General features: G+C 41.7%; 1 long non-coding RNA gene across 1 annotated transcript in view; it reads left to right on the plus strand.

The window, feature by feature from the left end:
- The first annotated feature begins 2,071 nt into the window (after positions 1–2,071).
- Positions 2,072–20,855, plus strand: part of LOC110501798 (uncharacterized) — a 32,699-nt gene continuing 13,915 nt past the window's right edge. The window contains exon 1 of the long non-coding RNA XR_002470255.3: positions 2,072–2,244. This is a non-coding gene — a long non-coding RNA (uncharacterized LOC110501798). The remainder of the gene's footprint in view (positions 2,245–20,855) is intronic.

Consider the following 20,855-nt stretch of genomic DNA (forward strand, 5'->3'; position numbering starts at 1 on the left):
GGATTATAATTAAATGGACATTTTTGGAGTGGTTGAAAAAACATTTGTCAGGGAAAATCGAGTCTGAAATTTCAAAGTGGATTTGACAAACTTTAGAAGCCTTTTCAAAGTTTAGATACACTACAAGTTTTAAATGTCTTGCATTGCAGGATCGTGCAACAGGGTGATCAAATTAAGATCCTTTATCTCTAAATACCATGTGCAAACAGAATGGGCCTGCACACCTACTAATCCGTCGAGTGTTTCCGCAATGCAACAATCTTCTTGAAACACAAGTGACACGTGCACAAGCACAAACCACGCGTTCGCAAAGACATTGCTTGAAATGTGTCCATGTGGATGTGCCAAGTGGATGAGATAGATATCTACACCTGACGCCGGCCTGTAGGGTGAATAGCATGTTTGGGACTGGGAGGGAGGGACGGTTCAATTTAACACTTTGCTTGAACTGAATGAGTCAGTACGAAAGAGTGAGAGAGAGAGGGAGAGAGGAAGAGAGAAAAGTAGAATCAATGTGAATGTGATGAGTAACAGATCTGTCACTCCTGTGCCATATTAAGGGACAGTTGAAATACACTACATGGCACTACAGTGTGTGGACACCCTTTCAAATTAGTGGATTTGGCTATTTCAGCCACACCCGTTGCTGATAGGTGTATATAATCGAGCACACAGCCATGCCATCTCCACAGACAAACATTGGCCGTAGAATGGCCTGTACTGAAGGGTTCAGTGACTTTCAACGTGGCACCGTCATAGGATGCCACCTTTCCAACAAATCAGTTCATCAAATGTAGGCCCTGCTAGAGCTGCCCTGGTCAACTCTAAGTGCTGTTATTGTGAAGTGAAAACGTTTTGGAGCAACAACAGCTCAGCCGCGAAGTGGTAGGCCACACAAGCTCACAGAACGCCATGATTGATTGAATACTTAGTGAATGTGTTTCTGTACAGCAGCAAGCTGCAGGGAAAGAGCTATAGCTGTTAGCTGTCTTGTCAGGCACCTCAATATTAGCAGAGCCGCCACAACAGGAATGTTAATGACACCAGTGGAGCGCTCCGGGCCATGTAGAACTGCACACACACACACACACACACACACACACACACACACACACACACACACACACACACACACACACACACACACACACACACACACACACACGCAGTCGCAAGTACACACACACACACACACACACACACACACACACACACACACACACACACACACGCAGTCGCAAGTACACACACACACAAACACACCTCATACCTTCAGCAATCAGCTAAAAAAATATTATCCCTGCCAACTTTCACTCCAACAACCCAACCCTGCAGTGCTCATGACAGATGCCTTGTTGACAAGCTCATTGTCGAGGGAAAAAAAAAACATGATTCTTCAGAATGACTCTGACAACATTTTTCACCAATAAATGAATGAATATCCATTGCTTGGAATAGGCTGGAATAGGAGGCATACCATTCCCCAGCTGTGTAGAGATCAGAGCATTCATTTTGTTGTTGATGAAGTCATGTAAAAAGCATTTTATGTTATTCAAGTTTTATGTTGGTCAAGTTGCCTGCCTGTTAGAAACATACTTCATCAGCGTTGGCTTTTTGTCAAATATTCAACAGATACTCTCCAGTGAAAATACAGTAACCATGCTCAGCCCGTTCACCAACGTGTTTGATCTCAGGATAACTATATAGAGCAATGCTGATCTTCTCACAACTGATTCTTCTTAGGCCTACTGTAATATTCGGGCTTGTTTAGCTGTGTAGCTGTGTGATGGACATATGTACTTTAGATACCCTTTAAATAAACTGTTTGTTTCTTCTTAAGAACACAGACATGAACAAACAGTCTTAAGCCGAAACCACACAGGTGTCAAAATTTGCATGAGAGAGTAGAGAGCGTCAATTCACATACACTGCGTAGCGTATGCAAACTTAATTCTCATGAGAATCCATAACAAACAGTTGTATTTGTTACGTTCACTATGTAGCCCATATGAATTATTGTTGTGTGTTCCTTTTGACTCACCTTATATGTCCTACAGGAGCCACCATACCTGCCTCCTGTTATGTTGGCTCACAAACTTGAGGAGAGTTGCAGCTAATACACCCTAGCAGTTTATAACAAATTTAACTAGTCTTGTTCTTTCTACATAAAAGTATTCTCTCTTGAATGGAGTTCCTCAGCCGTAGCCTGCCTTAGCTACATGCCTGTGTTTGAAATCAACAAAGGTAGGCATAAAGTTATTGTTTTCAAATATGTATTATTGGCACTGGCAGCTAAACTTATCAACACTAAATATATACTTTTTAACTATACATGTTACAAATCCAGACGTAACAATGCACCAAGAATCTATATTCTGGCAATTTATCCACTCACTTCACCAGCATTGTTTCGCAAACAGGCGAGAAAATAGACTTGCTTTCTAATTTGAAGCTCATGACGCCGTTGATGCTCTTGACGCTAGCGGCCCGTCTGTTTAATCTCTTTCACTACAGTGCAATTCCAGTGTGAACACACTCGTTCACGCACATTTGTTTGATTTGGGCTTCAGGGCCATAGGATCAACCTCAAGGCTTATTCTTCCCTTGTTTAACTCACCTTCCAACTCAGGGTGACATTGTGACCTTTGGCGCGACCTGCACTAAAAGCCACTAGCACACTCTCACATGGGGATTAAAGCTGAGTAAAAGAGACTTGAAAGCATATTTGCAAGCGGCTAATGAGCAGAAAGTTCATTAATCAAATCCATCTTACTGGCTGCGCTGCCAGCGCTCCCTTCTTACATCCCCTTCTTCAACCATGTTAATGGAGGAAACAAAAAACAATATATACACTGCACTCCAGGTCAGTACGCCACAGTTGCTGACCTCCTGAGACCTACAGGTGTAGACAGTGAACAAACCACCTTGCCAGGTCAGCAGTACCATGATACACTATATATATAAAAGTATGGGGACACCCCTCCAAATTAGTAGATTCGGCTATTTCAGCCACCCCCGTTGCTGACAGTTGTATAAAATCGAGCACACAGCCATGCAATCTCCATAGCCAAACATTGGCATAGGAATGGCCTTACTAAAGAGCTCAGTGACTTTCAACGTAGCACCGTTAGAGGATGCCACCTTTTCAACAGGTCAGTTCGTCAAAGTTCTGCCCTGCTAAAGCTGCCCCGGTCAACTGTAAGTGCTGTTATTGTGAAGTGCAAATGTCTAGGAGCAACAACAGCTCAGCCACGAAGTGGTAGAATACACAAGCTCACAGAATGGGACCACCGAGTGCTGAAGCGCGTAGCATATAAAAATAGTCTGTCCTCGATTGCAACACTCACTACCGAATTCATGAAAGCTTCATGAAATGGATTTCCATGGCCGAGCTGCCCCACACAAGCCTAAGATCACAATGCCAAGAGTCAGCTGGAGTGGTGTGAAACTCGCCGCCATTAGACTCTGGAGCAGCGGAAACCCGTTCTCTGTAGTGATGAATCACACTTCAGGATCTGGCAGACCAACGGATGAATCTGGGTTTTGCAGATGCCAGGAGAACGCTACCTGCCCCAATGCATAGTGCCAACTGTAATGTTTGGTGGAGGAGGAATAATGGTCTGGGGAGGTTTTTCATGGTTCGGGCCCCTTAGTTTCAGTGAAGGGAAATATTAACACTACAGCATACAATGACATTCTAGACGATTCTGTGCTTCCAACTTTGTGGCATCAGTTTGGGGAAGACCCTTTCCTGTTTCAGCATGACAATGCCCCCGTGCACAAAGCGAGGTCCATACAGAATTTTTTTTTCGAGATCGGTGTGGTGTGGCCTGCACAGAGCTCTGACCTCAACCCCATTGAACACCTTTGGGATGAATTGGAATGCCGACTGCAAGCCAGGCCTAATCGCCCAACATCAGTGCCCGACCTCACTAATGCTCTTGTGGCTGAATGGAAGCAAGTCCCCTCAGCAATGTTCCAACATCTAGTGGAAAGCCTTCCTAGAAGAGTGGCAGCAAAGGGGGGACCAACTCCATATTAATGCCCAGGATTTTGGAATAAGATGTTCGACGAGCAGGTGTCCACATACTTTTGGTCATGTAGTGTATCATCAGGAATGTTATTTTCTTGAAGGGGGAGTTGACACAGTGAATCAATAACGTCAAGGTTCTTCCCTCTGTAGGAAAACAACTAGAGCCTTGTCACTAACCATCCCCCACTCCCCCTCACCCCCCCCCCCCCCCCCCCCTAGCTCTTAAACTCTCACCCCCTCCTTCCTCCATCTTGACCTCCTGACTCCCAGACCACTGAGGTACACTCAGGGCCACAAAGCCTTCGTTTGTGTGTCGTTCAGTGGCTAGCCTAGCTCAGCGCCAGCCAGCTCAGGGATCACCTCCACCCTCCACAGGAGCCCCTCGACCACAGCACTGACCATGGCTGTGAAAGAGCTGATAGTCCAATATGCCACATAGACAGGGGCTTAGGGTTAGACAGGGAATTAGGGTTAGACATGGGGTTAGGGTTAGACAGGGAGTTAGGGTTAGACAGGGAATTAGGGTTAGACATGGGGTTAGGGTTAGACAGGGAATTAGGGTTAGACAGGGGGTTAGGGTTAGACATGGAATTAGGGTTAGACATGGGGTTAGGGTTAGACAGGGGGTTAGGGTTAGACAGGGGGTTAGGGTTAGACAGGGGGTTAGGGTTAGACAGGGGGTTAGGGTTAGACAGGGGGTTAGGGTTAGACAGGGAATTAGGGTTAGACAGGGAATTAGGGTTAGACAGGGAATTAGGGTTAGACAGGGAATTAGGGTTAGACATGGGGTTAGGGTTAGACAGGGGGTTAGGGTTAGACAGGGGGTTAGGGTTAGACAGGGGGTTAGGGTTAGACAGGGGGTTAGGGTTAGACAGGGGGTTAGGGTTAGACAGGGGGTTAGGGTTAGACAGGGAATTAGGGTTAGACAGGGAATTAGGGTTAGACATGGGGTTAGGGTTAGACAGGGAATTAGGGTTAGACAGGGAATTAGGGTTAGACAGGGAATTAGGGTTAGACAGGGGGTTAGGGTTAGACAGGGGGTTAGGGTTAGACAGGGGGTTAGGGTTAGACAGGGGGTTAGGGTTAGACAGGGGGTTAGGGTTAGACAGGGAATTAGGGTTAGACAGGGGGTTAGGGTTAGACAGGGGGTTAGGGTTAGACAGGGGGTTAGGGTTAGACAGGGAATTAGGGTTAGACAGGGAATTAGGGTTAGACAGGGGGTTAGGGTTAGACAGGGGGTTAGGGTTAGACAGGGGGTTAGGGTTAGACAGGGGGTTAGGGTTAGACAGGGGGTTAGGGTTAGACAGGGGGTTAGGGTTAGACAGGGGGTTAGGGTTAGGCAGGGGGTTAGGGTTAGACAGGGAGGACGGATTCCTTCACTGTGACTCTGAGCCCCCATGGAGCCCGGGAGCCGCTCCACTCTCCCTCACCCCTCAACCCTATCTTCCCGTCACCCCTCTGGCACCCCTCACTCCTTCAATTTGATCCACGTGTCTGGATATCTTGCTGTTGTTAGCCTGAGACCTGTTTACCAGCCAGGGTATATTTACAAGTGAAAATCCTTCTTGGTGACTCGCTCATTCGCTGGCAGTTAAAAGTAGATGCAGGAAGTAAACAGTCTGTCTTTTGTTCACTCTTGAACTGAACATAGTTTCTGTACGACATTCAAGTGAGGCGGTGCATGTGATAGAAAGCTGATAGCTGGAAGTGCAACAAGCTCTCACAGCCTCAACGTCAGAATTAGACGTTCATTCATTTTCTCAAACGTCAAATTTCTAAGTTGTTCCAAACATCACATTTCTAAGTGTTTAAGTTTAGGCAAAAACTCTGAATGGTTAATGTAAGGGTTAAGGTTTGGAATAGGCTCAAAAAATATATATTAAAACTACTTTGCTGTATTCAAACATGCAACCTTTAGAAACTAAAGGCAGATGCTTATGCCAATCAGCCATCCCCATTAAACAACACCCTAGCAAACGAAGCCTACATGAAGTTAACAGCAGACCCTGTTCCCTCTCGTGGCCAGTTTCCACATCCTCCCCGACATCCTCAGACGTGGATGGCCGTCGAATGCTGATTTACATCACTGGTGACTTGCCTGGGTAGCGATAGTGACACGGACAACACGTGTGAATGAACATGCTCAGGCCCTGTCTTTCTCTCTAGCGCCAATGAATGGCCCGGCTGCCTAAAGACAAATACAGTTTCTCCCTTTGTGAAGATACCAGTATACAAAAGGGGAAGAATGAAGCGTTGGTGTGGGTGGGTGTGAGAGGGGGAATTCCATCCAGGCAGATGTAAGGTAAGTTGTGGTGGAGGATAATCTCTGGCCACTTTAAAGAGAGCCAGCTGTGTGTGTGTGTGTGTGTGTGTGTGTGTGTGTGTGTGTGTGTGTGTGTGTGTGTGTGTGTGTGTGTGTGTGTGTGTGTGTGTGTGTGTGTGTGTGTGTGTGTGTGTGTGTGTGTGTGTGTGTGTGTGTGTGTGTGTGTGTGTGTGTGTGTGTGTGTGTGTGTGTGTGTGTGGTGAGAGATTCCTCAGCCAAGCCATCTGCATGTGTGTACAGTCTGAGTGCTCATTATTGTGCAGGTGCTCCATTGTTCTGTCCTTGTGGCGCTTTTCATCCTCACCCATCTCCACAACACAACCTAAGTTTCATCCTCACCCCTCTCCAAAAACAACCTAACTTTCATCCTCACCCCTCTCCAAAAACAACCTAACTTTCATCCTCACCCCTCTCCGAAAACAACCTAACTTTCATCCTCATCCCTCTCCAAAAACAACCTAACTTTCATCCTCACCACTCTCCAAAAACAACCTAACTTTCATCCTCACTGCTCTCCAAAACACAACCTTACTTTCACCCTCACCCCTCTCCAAAACACAACACAACCTTACTTTCACCCTCACCCCTCTCCAAAACACAACCTTACTTTCACCCTCATCCCTCTCCAAAACACAACACAACCTAACTTTCACCCTCACCCCTCTCCAAAACACAACCTAACTTTCACCCTCGCCCCTCTCCAAAACACAACCTAACTTTCACCCTCGCCCCTCTCCAAAACACAACCTAACTTTCACCCTCACCCCTCTCCAAAACACAACCTTACTTTCACCCTCACCCCTCTCCAAAACACAACACAACCTAACTTTCACCTTCACCCCTCTCCAAAACACAATACAACCTTACTTTCACCCTCACCCCTGTCCAAAACACAACACAACCTTACTTTCACCCTCACCCCTCTCCAAAACACAACACAACCTTACTTTCATCATCACTCCTCTCCAAAAACACAACACAACCTTACGTTCATCCTGACTGATCTCCAAAACACAACACAACTTTCATCACCCCTCTCCTAAACACAACCTAACTTTCATCCTCACCCCTCTCCAAAACACAACACATCTTTCATCACCCCTCTCCTAAACACAACCTAACTTTCATCCTCACCCCTCTCCAAAACACAACGCAACTTTGAAAGGTGGGACTGAGTCAGGCCAGTCAAGATGCACCAAAACTCCCATCTAAAGAAGGGGGAAAAAATACACTAGGCCTACCAGTAAGTAGGAATGTCTGGTGAGATAAAAATGTAAATGGTAGAGAGAGTTGGGATGTTGTATGTGGTTCTGTAGTCATACACCTACAAAGGCAGGGACATTCTGAGCCGGACAATTTTCTCACATTGGGTGGAGAATGAGAAAGAGAGAGAAAGAGACAGACAGAGAGATACGTAAAAAGTATGCACACATGACTGTAAGTTTAGATAAAAGCATCTGCTAAATAGCATAAATGTTGTTATTATTATTCTAATAATAGCGAAGGAGCGAGATAAAGAGAAAGCATAATAGTATTAAACAGGGCGTCAGAGTTCATAATTTGCCCTGTGAGAGCAAAATAGGTTCAGTGAGTCAGACCGAGAGACAGGGGAGTCACCATTCCTTTGCACTTCACTCGTTGTTTACTTGTCTACTTGTCCTGTTTTATGGCAGGGAACGATTGGAATATACAACCATGATTATCAAAACATGTCTATGTCCCAAGATAATTCCAGCCAACAGACAGTATCAACAACACAGCACTAATCTGATGTGGAGAGGAGAGCTGGGGTGTTGTTCTGCTGATAGCTGGTGTATGGATGACCTTATGGTGAAGTCCTATTGGTCCTTCAGCACAGCCTATGGCATGCAGTCAGTTATGAATGAGGTATTGGCTGATAGAATAGAATAAAATAAATCGTATGCCCTCATATGCTAGACTCTCATAACAGATGTTAATAGCGGGAGATTTGATCCTGGGTGCCATGATAACTCAAATACCAATATTATACTGTACAAACCTTGAGTTGGTTTGAGTTTTTCTGGCTAGAACAGAAGTCTCTCTCTCTTTTTCTCTCTCTCTCTCTTTCTCCGGCGACAGTAGGTAAAAGCCAACAGTGCTCTTCAAACACATGACTGCCTTCTGCTAGGAGGAAAGATACAGAGAAAAACTAATCCTCTGTATCTGAAAGATGAATAATGACGGAGGAACATTTACTTGTGATCTGTATCTGATGGTAGATAGCTCCACAGGGAGAGTATACATACAGTTTGATTTTCCATATTCATTTACTAGGCATTGTGAGACATTACCGAACAGGACATGGAATCAAAGCACACAGGGAGGGGGGCTGTCTGACAGGCTGACTGGAGTGGTTTCCCTTTGGGTGTGGACAAGAGTCCAGAGTTTGTTGTGGTTATCATTTGATCGCGACCAGGGGAAGAGAGTGAGTGCCATGCCACACACTGTCTCTGATTCTCTGATGATTTCTGAGACGATGTAAAGGCTGCGATACCATCTTGAGTTTTCCAATCCTCTGCAAAAGTATTTTTCTCAGATGTTTTTTTTTTTATCTGGGAAACTGAGAAGACATGCCCACACTCTACCACCGGGCAAGAGCCGAGCACACAACAAAAGCATCTCTTGTAAAAAGCAGCCATTGTGTGGGATTTTATGTCTTCTAAATACTTTGATTGTTGACATTCTCAGGTGCATTCTGAACATTCCTTGATTCCATGCCAGCAACCAAAGCACAGGTAATTGTTAAAGAAGGAAGAAGAAGGAAGCATAGGCTCCAAGAGGGTGTGAGAGAGATTCAAGATAGATTAGCCACCACAGTATGACTGTATCAGTAAAACTGCAACATGTAAAGGTGACATTGTTTTCCAAAAGAAGATGGTTATCGCTGGCTATTTAAATAATCATCGAGCAGGAACAAAGGACCCCATTTCAAAGAGATGTTTTCATGTTTTCTGTGTGTGTGTGTTGGTCCTAGACAAGACCCAGATAAGCCAGACTGAAGTAAAGTCCTTTGCACCTCGCACTGTGCGATGTCACCAAATAAAAGTCTCGCCAGATTGCACTATATGCTTCATTTCCCCCGTCACATTCTGCGATTGGCTTGCGAGGCTACGTCAACCGACGTAGGCTATGTCAACTGCAGCGGTGTATTTCATCTGCGTAGGTGCCAGCACCAGCGACGCAGAACTCCCTCTATGCTTATGTGCGAGTGAAGTGAGTTCTGAAAGTATGCACTTCAGAAATTGTTTTCAAATACAAACTTTACACGTCTGAATTCAGAATCAAATAAGCTTCCCCAAAATAACATGGTTGCTGTAGTATAACACTTATTTTGATTGGCTATTTTGTGCATTTCTACCATCAGGTAGCCTGATTTCAATGAGTCATGTAAACAAGATTATTATGGAAATCGTTCTTGCAAAGCATGTACACGTTTAAATCTAACTATACTGGAAGAAAATATAAACGCAAACCTGCAACAACTTCAAATATTTTACTGAGTTACAGTTCATATAAGGAAATCAGTACATTTAAATTAATTACTTAGGCCCTAATCAATGGATTTTACATGACTGGGAATACAGATATGCAGGTAGGGGCATGGATCAAAAAACCAGTCAGTATCTGGTGTGACAATCAATTGCCTCATGCAGCACGATCTCCTTCCCATAGAGTTGATCAGGCTGTTGATTGTGGCCTGTGGAATGTTGTCCCACAGTGCGAGGTTGCTGGATATTGGCGGGAACTGGAACACTTGGTAGTACACATCAATCCAGAGCATCCCAAACATGCTAAATAGGTGACATGTCTGGTGAGTATGCAGGCCATGGAAGAACTGGGACATGTTCAGCTTCCAGGAAATGCAACATGCGGCTAACCAGGTAGGCCAGTTGAGAACAAGATGGCATTTACAACTGCAACCTGGCCAAGACAAAGCAAAGCACTGCGACACAAAACAACACAGAGTTAAACATGAGATAAACAAATGTACAGTCAAAACACAATAGAAAAATCTATGTACAGTGTGTGCAAATATAGTAAGGTTAGGGAGGTAAGGCAATAGATAAGCCATAGTGGCGAAATAATTACAATTTAGCTTTAACACTGGAGTGATGGATGTGCAGATGATGATGAGCAAGTAGAGATACTGGGGTGCAAAATATATATTTTTAAATAACAATATGAGGATGAGGTAGTTGGGTGTGCTATTTACAGATGGGCTGTGTACAGGTACAGTCGTGATAGGTAAGCTGATCTGACAGTTGATTCTTGAAGTTAGTGAGGGAGATATAAGTCTTCAGCTTCAGTGATTTTTGCAATACTTTTGTGATTTTTGCAAAGCGGCCAAAGGAGGTGTTGGCTTTGGGGATCGCCAGTGAAATATACCTTCTGAAGCGTGTGTTATGGGTGGGTGTTTCTATGGAGACCAGAGATGAGATAAGGCAAGGCTACACCTAGCAAAGACCTATAGTTGACCTGGAGCCAGTGGGCTTGGCGACAAATATGTAGCGAAGGCCAGCCAACGAGAGCATACAGGTCGCAGTGGTGGGTAATATATGGGGCTTTGGTGACAAAACGCATGGTATTGTGATAGACTACATCGGATTTGCTGAGTAGAGTGTTGAAGGCTATTTTGTAAATGGCATCGCCGAAGTCAAGCATCGGTAGGATAGTCAGTTTTACGAGGGTATGTTTGGTAGCATGAGTGAAGGAGGATTTGTTGCGAAATAAGAAGCCGATTCTAGATTTAATTTTGGATTGGAGATGCTTAATGTGAGTCTGGAAGGAGAGTTTACAGTCTAACCAGACACTTAGTGTATTTGTAGTTGTGATTCTAGGCAGGCGGGCAGGTGCGGACAGCAATTGGTTGAAGGGCATACATTTAGTTTAACTTGCTTTTAAGAGCAAATGGAGGCCACGGAAGGAGTGTTGTATGGCATTGAAGCTCCTTTGGAAGTTTGTTAACACAGTGTCCAAGGAAGGGCCAGATGTATACAGAATGATGTAGTCTGCATAGAGGTGGATCAGAGAATCACCAGCAGCAAGAGCAATATCATTGATGTATACTGAGAAAAGAGTAGACGCGAATTTAAGAGTAGGCCCGAATTTAACCCTGTGGCACCATCATAGAGACTGCCAGAGGTCCAGACAACAGGCCCTCCGATTTGACACACTGAACTCTATCTGAGAAGTAGTTGATGAACCAGGCTAGGCAGTCATTTGAGAAACCAAGGCTATTGAGTCTGCCAATAAGAATGCAGTGATTGACAGAGTCGAAAGTCTTGGCCAGTTCGACGAAAACGGCTGCACAGTACTGTCTTTTATCTACGGCAGTTATGATATCGTTTAGGACCTTGAGCGTGGCTAAGGTGCACCCATGGCCAGCTCGGAAATCAGATTACATAGTGGAGAAGGTACAGTGGGATACGGTGGGATTCGGTGGTCGGTGATCTGTTTGCTAACTTGGCTTTCAAAGACTTTAGAAATGCAGGGCAGGATGGATATAGGTCTGTAACAGTTTGGGTCTAGAGTCTCTCCCCATTTTGAGGGGTATGGTAGGATGTGAGTACAGTGGGGGTAAACCTGGGCATTGAGTGACGATGACAGTGCTTGCATCTCTGGAGACACCAGCTAAGCCTGGTGAGGTCTCCCCGTGTGTGGGGTCCAATGAGCAGCAATAGGTGAGTCTGGGAGCAATTCGGTAGTCGCTACTATGTTGGTGAGTGGGAGGCACGGCATTCAGAAAGCTAGTAGGCCGGGGCTAGCAGATGGGTCTTCGGTGACAACGCAATGGAAACGCCTGTTTAAACCACATCGGATGATTATGTCGGCAGACCAGTCATGATTGATTGGCAGGGCTCCGTATCGGCAATAAAGGATCTAGGCCAATTGGCAAAAGAGGTGTGTTACAGGAATTAAATTGCTCTATGTTTTAATACCCAATTAAAATTAAACACTCTGTCAATTCATAAGGATTTGTAAGACCCTTATTCTATAATAATGGACAGAGCCCAGTCTTAAAGTCAATCAGCAGAGTTTATTCACGAGAGTACTGAACACGATACAGTTTACCACAGGTTCTAAACTGAAAATTACGTCATTAGTTCCAGTACCAACCCATCTCAGTCTGAAGATTTAGTTAATTCATTTCTACCGAGGAACAGACCGTCATTGTTCTAATCCTTGATTATATTTACACACATTATATTCAGTACTAGGATTAAGAAAGAAAATTCATACATATACAGTAACATAATAGTATTCTGATTAGTACATATACAGTAACATAAGAGTATTCTGATTAGTACATCCTGATTGAAATGTATACATAATTAGTCATTATAGATAAAAAATGTCTTAACATATCCACCCTTTGATTAAATATTATACATCCAATCACACATGTAGTTATATTGTAATATTAAAAAGCCTATATATTAAAAAGCCTATAGTCTATTTTTATTAGAAATATTTCTTGACATCAAACATCACCTAAAAATAACCCACTACTTGCATTCGCAATGACTGTTTCTTAGGCCTACATCAGAATCATAACTCAGGATTTTCATTACAATCTTCATAAAAAAAAACAGTCTAATATTGAAACAGGATACAACCTAACCTCCCTAAACATCAAACATGGTCTCCTCAAACATAAATTCCCCGCAAATGAAGGATCCAGATTCGTCCACTTGTTCTGTAGACATGCATTCAGCACTCCACGGGTCAGAACCTGGATCCGCTGGTACCTCACCATCTATTGTCATCGATTTCTCCAGAGTCCTGGAAATAAGGCCTCGTACACAGGGAATTAGACAACAGCCCCATAAAACTAAAACAGTCACACAGGTGAATGTAGCCCATAATACAGTGATCATAATATTTTTTCATTTTCCAAACATACTATCAAACCAATTAGTCAGAGAAGTATCCACCCCAGAGTTTTCTGCCAAACCGTGAGCCAGGGTGGTCAAACCAGCTGAGGCTTCGGGCACTGATTTGTCCGGAGCTGTGTTATTTGGAATGTAAGCACAAACATGGTCCCGAAAATCATGCATACTTCTCCCTTTTCAGCCAATAACATATCTAATGCAATTCTATTCTGCCAAGCCATCAGGCTGGTTGCTTCAGTCTGTTCTGCAAAACCTTTAATAGCATCTCTGGTATAATTGTTAGAGCGCTGTTGATTATAATAAATATAATTAATCCAGTCCACGTTCTTATTGAGAGTAGACCACCTGGAAATGCTTAACTCTAATCCTGCTAGGATCTGATCTCTTTCTTTGAACTCATCTGGCACCCCCCGTGGAACCCCAATGTTATCAATGTATAATTTGTCATCAAGAGACCCAGATGGAGTAGCTCTTTTCTCCCATTTGGCTAAACTTCATGTCTTGGTATTGAATGAGTGTGAAAGGCATTCCCAAATGTACAAGGGAGCATAATCCTGTCCAATCTGCCGGTAAAACCTCGCCTTGACATCATTTCCCAAGAGTACTGTACTGGGCCAAACGGTAATAATCTCCTCCGGTCACTGTAAAGGGAGAACCTGTGGATATAAATAGTGCAAGTCAATGCAACTGTCATTATCTGGCATTCCTGCTTTCGTGAACAGCTTTACCATACTGGCCTAACCTCCTCTACCGGGAACCGTACTTGGGTGTCGACCAAGAACTGATCATATCCATCATACCACAACCCTAGATCCTCCTTCATTAAGGGGTTAAAGGGTTAGGCGTATCTGTATGCAATACATCCCTCTCTCCGGATTACAATCAAAAACTCTCACCTTCACTATACCTTCACTATACTCCACCTCCTTCCATACTGGGTGAGTGGATTCATATAGCCCTCTCTCTCCAAATGAGCTATGACCTGTGTCCACGATCAATATGGGAACCTGCACCGATATATACCATAATGGCTCAGAGTCCTAGACTGCCATGTAGTTAGAGACCCCATTTGGTCTACATAAGAGAGATCCTTCCCAACCTCTACTCTAACTTCCTGTCTACCCAGATCTAGGGATCTCATATGCTTGTTTTGGAACAAAATCCTCATCGTCTAAACCATGGGTCAAATTACCACTCTCCGCATACTCAAGTAGGACATGCTGTATCAGGAATATGGCACCCATGATAAGACAGCTCAGACGAACAGCTTCCATGTGAATCCCCACCCTCTCCCCGAGAACACATCACTAGCAAGAGCCAGACACACCTTCACTTCTATGAACAAAAACAGGGGTGAAAGGACATGAAGGATTACTTCATTCGAGAGATGGCCCCCGGAATTCTGTTAATTCCAGTTCTCCTCTCGAACACTGTTTATTGTTCGACAGTGTAAATGTGTCTTACCCTCCCACCGTGTGATATGATTCCGGGTAGCTCTTTCAGCTAGCTGTCACCAGTAGTCCTTGGTATGGTTCCCCCAACAAGCCTCTGGGACTGGATTGAGTGACTTCACCTGTAGTTCACCTGTAATGCATAAAATCCTGGACATACAGGCTTGGTTAACTTCTTCGATAATTTTTGGATAAAAAAACGTTCCTGTTTTAAACAAGATATTTTGTCACGAAAAGATGCTTGACTATGCATATAATTGACAGCTTTGGAAAGAAAACACTCTGACGTTTCCAAAACTGCAAAGATATCTGTGAGTGCCACAGAACTGATGCTACAGGCGAAACCAAGATGAAATTTCAAACAGGAAGTGCCCCAGATTTTGAAGGCGCTGTGTTCCAATGTCTCCTTATATGGCTGTGAATGCGCCAGGAATGAGCTTACACTTTCTGTCGTTTCCCCAAGGTGTCTGCAGCATTGTGACGTATTTGTAGGCATATCATTGGAAGATTGACCATTTTACACTACATCTACCAGGTGCTCGCTTGGTGTCCTCCGTCGCAATTATCGCGCAATCTCCAGCTGCGTGTATTTTTCCATTTGCTTCCGAGGAGAAACCCAACTGCCACGAATGATTTATCATCGAATAGATATGTGAAAAACACCTTGAGGATTGATTCTAAACAACGTTTGCCATGTTTCTGTCGATATTATGGAGTTAATTTGGAAAAAAGTTTGGCGTTGTAATGACTGAATTTTCATATTTTTTTCTTAGCCAAACGTGATGAACAAAACGGAGCGATTTCTCCTACACAAATAATCTTTTTGGAAAAATGAACATTTGCTATCTAACTGAGAGTCTCTGTCAAGTGTCTTATCTAGTTTTAAGAAGTATCTGTGCTATTTATATATGTTCTTAAAATATTTATATTTACCGATTTTAAACAGTAATTCCTTTCTCTCCTATCTCTCAAAATGCCATTAAGCGTCTCACTGTTTGACTATCTAAAATAATTGATTTTAGAAAAAACATGTCTATAAGTGGCAATCTCTAAAGTCCTTACATTTCCTTAATCAATCTATCTTAATCCTTACAATAATCCTAAATCATCACAGATATCCTATATTCCTGTTAAATGTAATACTATTTAAAAAACTCCTAATAGTCAAACAGAGCCAAAATAAATGCTAACCATATCAAAATCCTTCCTACACTTACAAGCTCTTTCCTTCAGGGAACCTCAGTATTCTATCTGACAATAACATGAATTTAATATATGTTGAATAGTGTGGAATACCTTATCTACAGTAATTTATCACCCCTATATATTCTCAATGATAAATAGAATTATGTTCTGTTGTAATATCAAATCCATTATAGCCAATTCAAATTAACACCTTGAGGATTGATTCTAAACAACGTTTGCCATGTTTCTGTCGATATTATGGAGCTAATTTGGAAAAAAAGTTTGGCGTTGTAAGTGACTGCATTTTCCAGTATTTTTCTTAGCCAAACATGATGATGAACAAAACGGAGCTATTTCGTCTACACAAATAATATTTTTCAAAAAAATGAACATTTGCTATCTAACTAAGAGTCTCGTAATTGAAAACATCCGAAGTTCTTAAAAGGTAAATGATTTTATTTGAATGCTTTCCTTGTTTTTGTGAAAATGTTGCCTGCTGAATGCTAGGCTTAATGCTCTGCTATGCTATCAATACTCTTAGACAAATGCTTGTGTAGCAATGGTTGAAAAGCATATTTTGAAAATCTGAGATGACAGTGTTGTTAACAAAAGGCTAAGCTTGTGTTTCAATATATTTATTTCATTTCATTTGCGATTTTCATGAATAGGAAACGTTGCGTTATGGTAATGAGCTTGAGGCTATGATTACCCTCCCGGATACGGGATTGCCCGTCGCTAGAGGTTAAAGAACCCTTTATCCTTAAAATAAAACACTTGTGTAATTAAAACTCATAAAATAAAAACTCATAAAGTTCCATATGTGAGCGTGCCTCTTTAAAATACCTTTGCACTAAAACAAATAGTCCTAACAAATGTTTTATGTGTATATATTTGCAAACCTTAATGGATAATCAAAACTTCCAGGCCTTTTTCAATTTGGTCGTTTATGGCCACTATCTCACCCACTCTCCCCAAGATTATAATCCCAGGAAACATCTAAAAGTGAGACACCTAAACCTCAATTTTCCCAGAAGAACAAAACCCGCCTAACTAGCATTCACTATGCTACTTCGATTCAAAAACTCAAAAGTGAACTATAAACTAAACCTAATGATAATTCCCCTTTGACTCAAATCATTAATCATAAGTTTTAAACAACGTCTATGTATATGTTTACTTAAATGAACATGCTACCCTTAGATACAATTAACCTGATAACATTATTATCCAATGTATTACTTTTTCCCTTTGCCGCAAATGCCGTACATTTCTCAGTGTAAGAAATCCGTAATTTAATCCCAGATATTTAATAAAAATGCAATCGCATTCTCCCATGGCTCCTTCAACTTACATATTTTAGATAACTTCCATGCGTCCCGGAATAAGGAATCCTACTTAAACACACCAGAATACAATGTTTAACTAAGTTCAATCAAACCCTAAAATTGACCATAACCAGTAACCAAATAAACAACCCACTTTTATCAGAAAAAAAACCAACTATACAAAAACTCACTACTATAATGCTTCAGATGACAAAATTACTCAGAGACTCACGTTTACATCTCAATAAAACAAATCATCATCTGCTAGTTCCTCAAGAAAAAAAACAACTTGCCCCTGTTACAGATGTCTACGTATCAGGGGAAAAGCTCAAATAGCCAAATTCAACCTAGCTAATTTCCCGAAACATATGCAATTATGTTTTACTATAGAGGTTGCTTTTCAACATTAATACCCTAACAATGTTCCACATAATGGAAACAGTGCTCAAATTCACTGGTGTTACATAAACAATCAAACCAGGAATCAATAACCATCAGAATCCATTATCAGGATGTTTTACAATTCAGACATCCAGTCTCCCTTTCTCATAGCCTAATACAGTCCAAATAAACGCCACAAATCTATGATGCCCACCTAGCGAATCAGCTGCTAGTTTTTAGCATCTTTCCTGACTATCCTGACGACTCACAAACTACTTTTAAAAATGTATTTGGAAATTTTTATCAACTTCTGAAAAGTGACTCAAAACAATAATGCACGCATTTTCCTTCCAAAAGACAAACAATTTTCTCCGTTACCCCTAGTCACAACATAATTTCCGTGGCGACAAAAGTGCCTTACGAGTGATGTCATCAACAAGCGCTCAACCTCGACCCAATCCGTAACGACTTTCAATGAATTGTAAATAATTGTTGGTTGTCTGCAGCAACAGTAGTACGGGTTCGATAAACCAAACCTAATTTATCACATCTGTTCAAATCTTGAATTATAATTTACAACACCAACCAATATCTCTAAATTCGCTAATTTTATAAAAACATTTCAATGGGCATAAATCGTAATTGTCTCTTCGTTATTATTTAGAGTTCATTTTGATTTAAGTATCTGTCTCGTCTTTGACTTAGCATTTTAATTACGACTCTATTCCCAATACGTTATTCACTTGTCTAATTAAAACTCATAATAATCCATATATGAGTGTACCCCTTTAAGATATCTTGTCTCTGGGAACAGAGAAATCCCCTTCACCCAAACCTTTACTACAACAACGAAACCTAATAATTATGATAATCCCTTCACATCATTTGTTTTAAATCCCTCAATGTTTCATGTAACTCATTCAGTCTATCTTCAAATTGTCGTCCCAAAATATTGTATACACTGCCATACACTCAAACCACTGTGATAAACGTGCACTGTCCCTTTAAGATAAGACATTTACTTGTTCCCCGTAATGAAAACAGATAGCGTTTTTAGAATACGTTAACTTCTTGTTCGAATTCACTGGCGTTACCTAACCAAAAATCAATACTCTGGAAAACAATCACAACTTTTTACGATTCAACTATTCTTACCTATTTTATAGTCCAAAGTGTTGCACTATATAGCCCAATTGCCCAATTGCCTAACAATTCCGTTGCTAGCTGTAGCATCTTTTCAGACTATCCTTACGATAATTAGCTCCTTTAAAAAAAAATGTATTTGGAACTTTTAGCCACTTTTGAAAAGTAACTCTAAGCTATAATGCACACATTTTCCCTCTAAATGCCACAACCCATTTTCTCTGTTTAAATTTGAGGAACTGTGTTGTCAACGTAAACCGAAGCTGCAGTCAGCCTGCCTCTGTAAAATATATATTCCCTATTCAGATTGAGTTCTGCTTTAAATTCTATCAACGAAGTAAAACCAACCAAACTTCTCAACTTTCTATACCCTAACATTTAAACGTACCATGTTCTGCCAAATTTATTGTATGTCAGTCGATTCATAAAAAGCTATAACATCCTGATAGCGCGAAATTGTATCGTATCTCTCTGTTATTCCCTACATTTAACTTTAGGTGACTTTCTCTTCTATGATACATTTATTTAAATACGACTCCCATCTCAATACATTATTCCAGCAGATCATTTTGGGCAAAATAGCGTATTACATCGAAATTGTCTCGCCATTATTTTTAATGACTTCTTTTTTCAATTCAATCTAAAACCTCATATTAAACGTTCAGTTCATATCTTATACAAACACTAGCGACCGTATTTTTTCAGGCAAAACATACAAATAGATGAATTACAATCTAAAATCAATTTTAGTTTACCGCCTCGGCTGGGAACCGAACCCTGGACTGCAGTTTGTAAGACTGCTACGCTCACCACTATACCACCAACACTATGGAACTAACTGAGATTCTCCGCAAATAGACCCATTTTACAGTTGCCTGTATTTGTAACTCCGGCCTCTGGACAACAGAAAATAGCCCTAATTTAACGACCCTAAGTTTTCCCTCAGTTAGGATTCTCATTAATCTCGCTCTCTTTGTATCTGACCCTTCTTTTTTTTACCCGATTGTCGCCTCTGACCTTGCCCTCAGTTAAATTACAACATTGGTGGTGACGTTTGCAGGGAGTGTTACACTCCCGGGCGAAATGTCCAATTTCGTTACAATTAAAACATTTTCTCTTTTTCTTTTGACTCACCTTATCCACTTTTCTCGACTTTGTTCCCTTTTCTAACTCTATTATACCTCCCTCGGCTTCAGCAGGATTCACATATATGGGTGGTAATTTCTCAGGTTGCTCCTGCAGCCGTATTCTCACAACCACTATTTAATCGACTGGACTACCTCTGTATTCTTGGTATAATCGAGAAGGATATAGTTTGTTACCCTCACCTCCACCCAATTGGTTAACTTTTTCATCTGCGGGAGCGGAGGGCAGCGCATCTTGACTCTTTTTAGATTTACTACTATCTGCTCCCCCCACTCTCTTTTTTGCTTTTGAAAGCCAAACTCCGGCTGTGTATAACCCCTGTTTATTCTGCTTTTTATTTTTTTTCCACATTCCTTATGTATCTGTTTTATAAGTGATTCCAGCTTTTCTACATTTAGACGACCATCAAAATCATATTTCTTTCTCCATCTTAGACCGAAATCGATGTTTCTCTTGTCTCTCTGTTCCATCTAACGCTCGTCTCCTGTTAGTTCTGGCACTTCCTTTGAGGAATTTCCACCTATCCGTAATCCTTACCGTTACTAGTAGCTATGGTATTTAATCACTTATCTATGCCTTTCTATATTTAATTTTACCTCCTATGTGAGTGTATTTCTATGAATCTGCTATTTACCGTTACTTAGTTACTTTAGTTGCTTTTCTGTCTGACTGTGTGTGTCTCTTTAATGATAATCAGTATGTATTTCTCCTTCCTGGAAACCACGTCTATAGATTACTTTTGATCGGACATTACATTTCACCCGTAGGATATTCTCCTTGGGACTTTCAACGTTAATATCTCATATCTCACTACTCTAGACTGTTAACCTCTTCTCCCCGTAGATATTAATTTCTTTCAGCATTGTACAGGTTCAATTATTCTGTTCGCCTAGAATTACCCTGCCATCTTACCAAGCCTAATTTATCCTCACCTGTTTTATATATATCTATCTG

Source organism: Oncorhynchus mykiss, chromosome 22 (genome assembly GCF_057628025.1).
Source record: "Oncorhynchus mykiss isolate SJ-2025 chromosome 22, ASM5762802v1, whole genome shotgun sequence".
NCBI lineage: Eukaryota > Metazoa > Chordata > Actinopteri > Salmoniformes > Salmonidae > Oncorhynchus > Oncorhynchus mykiss.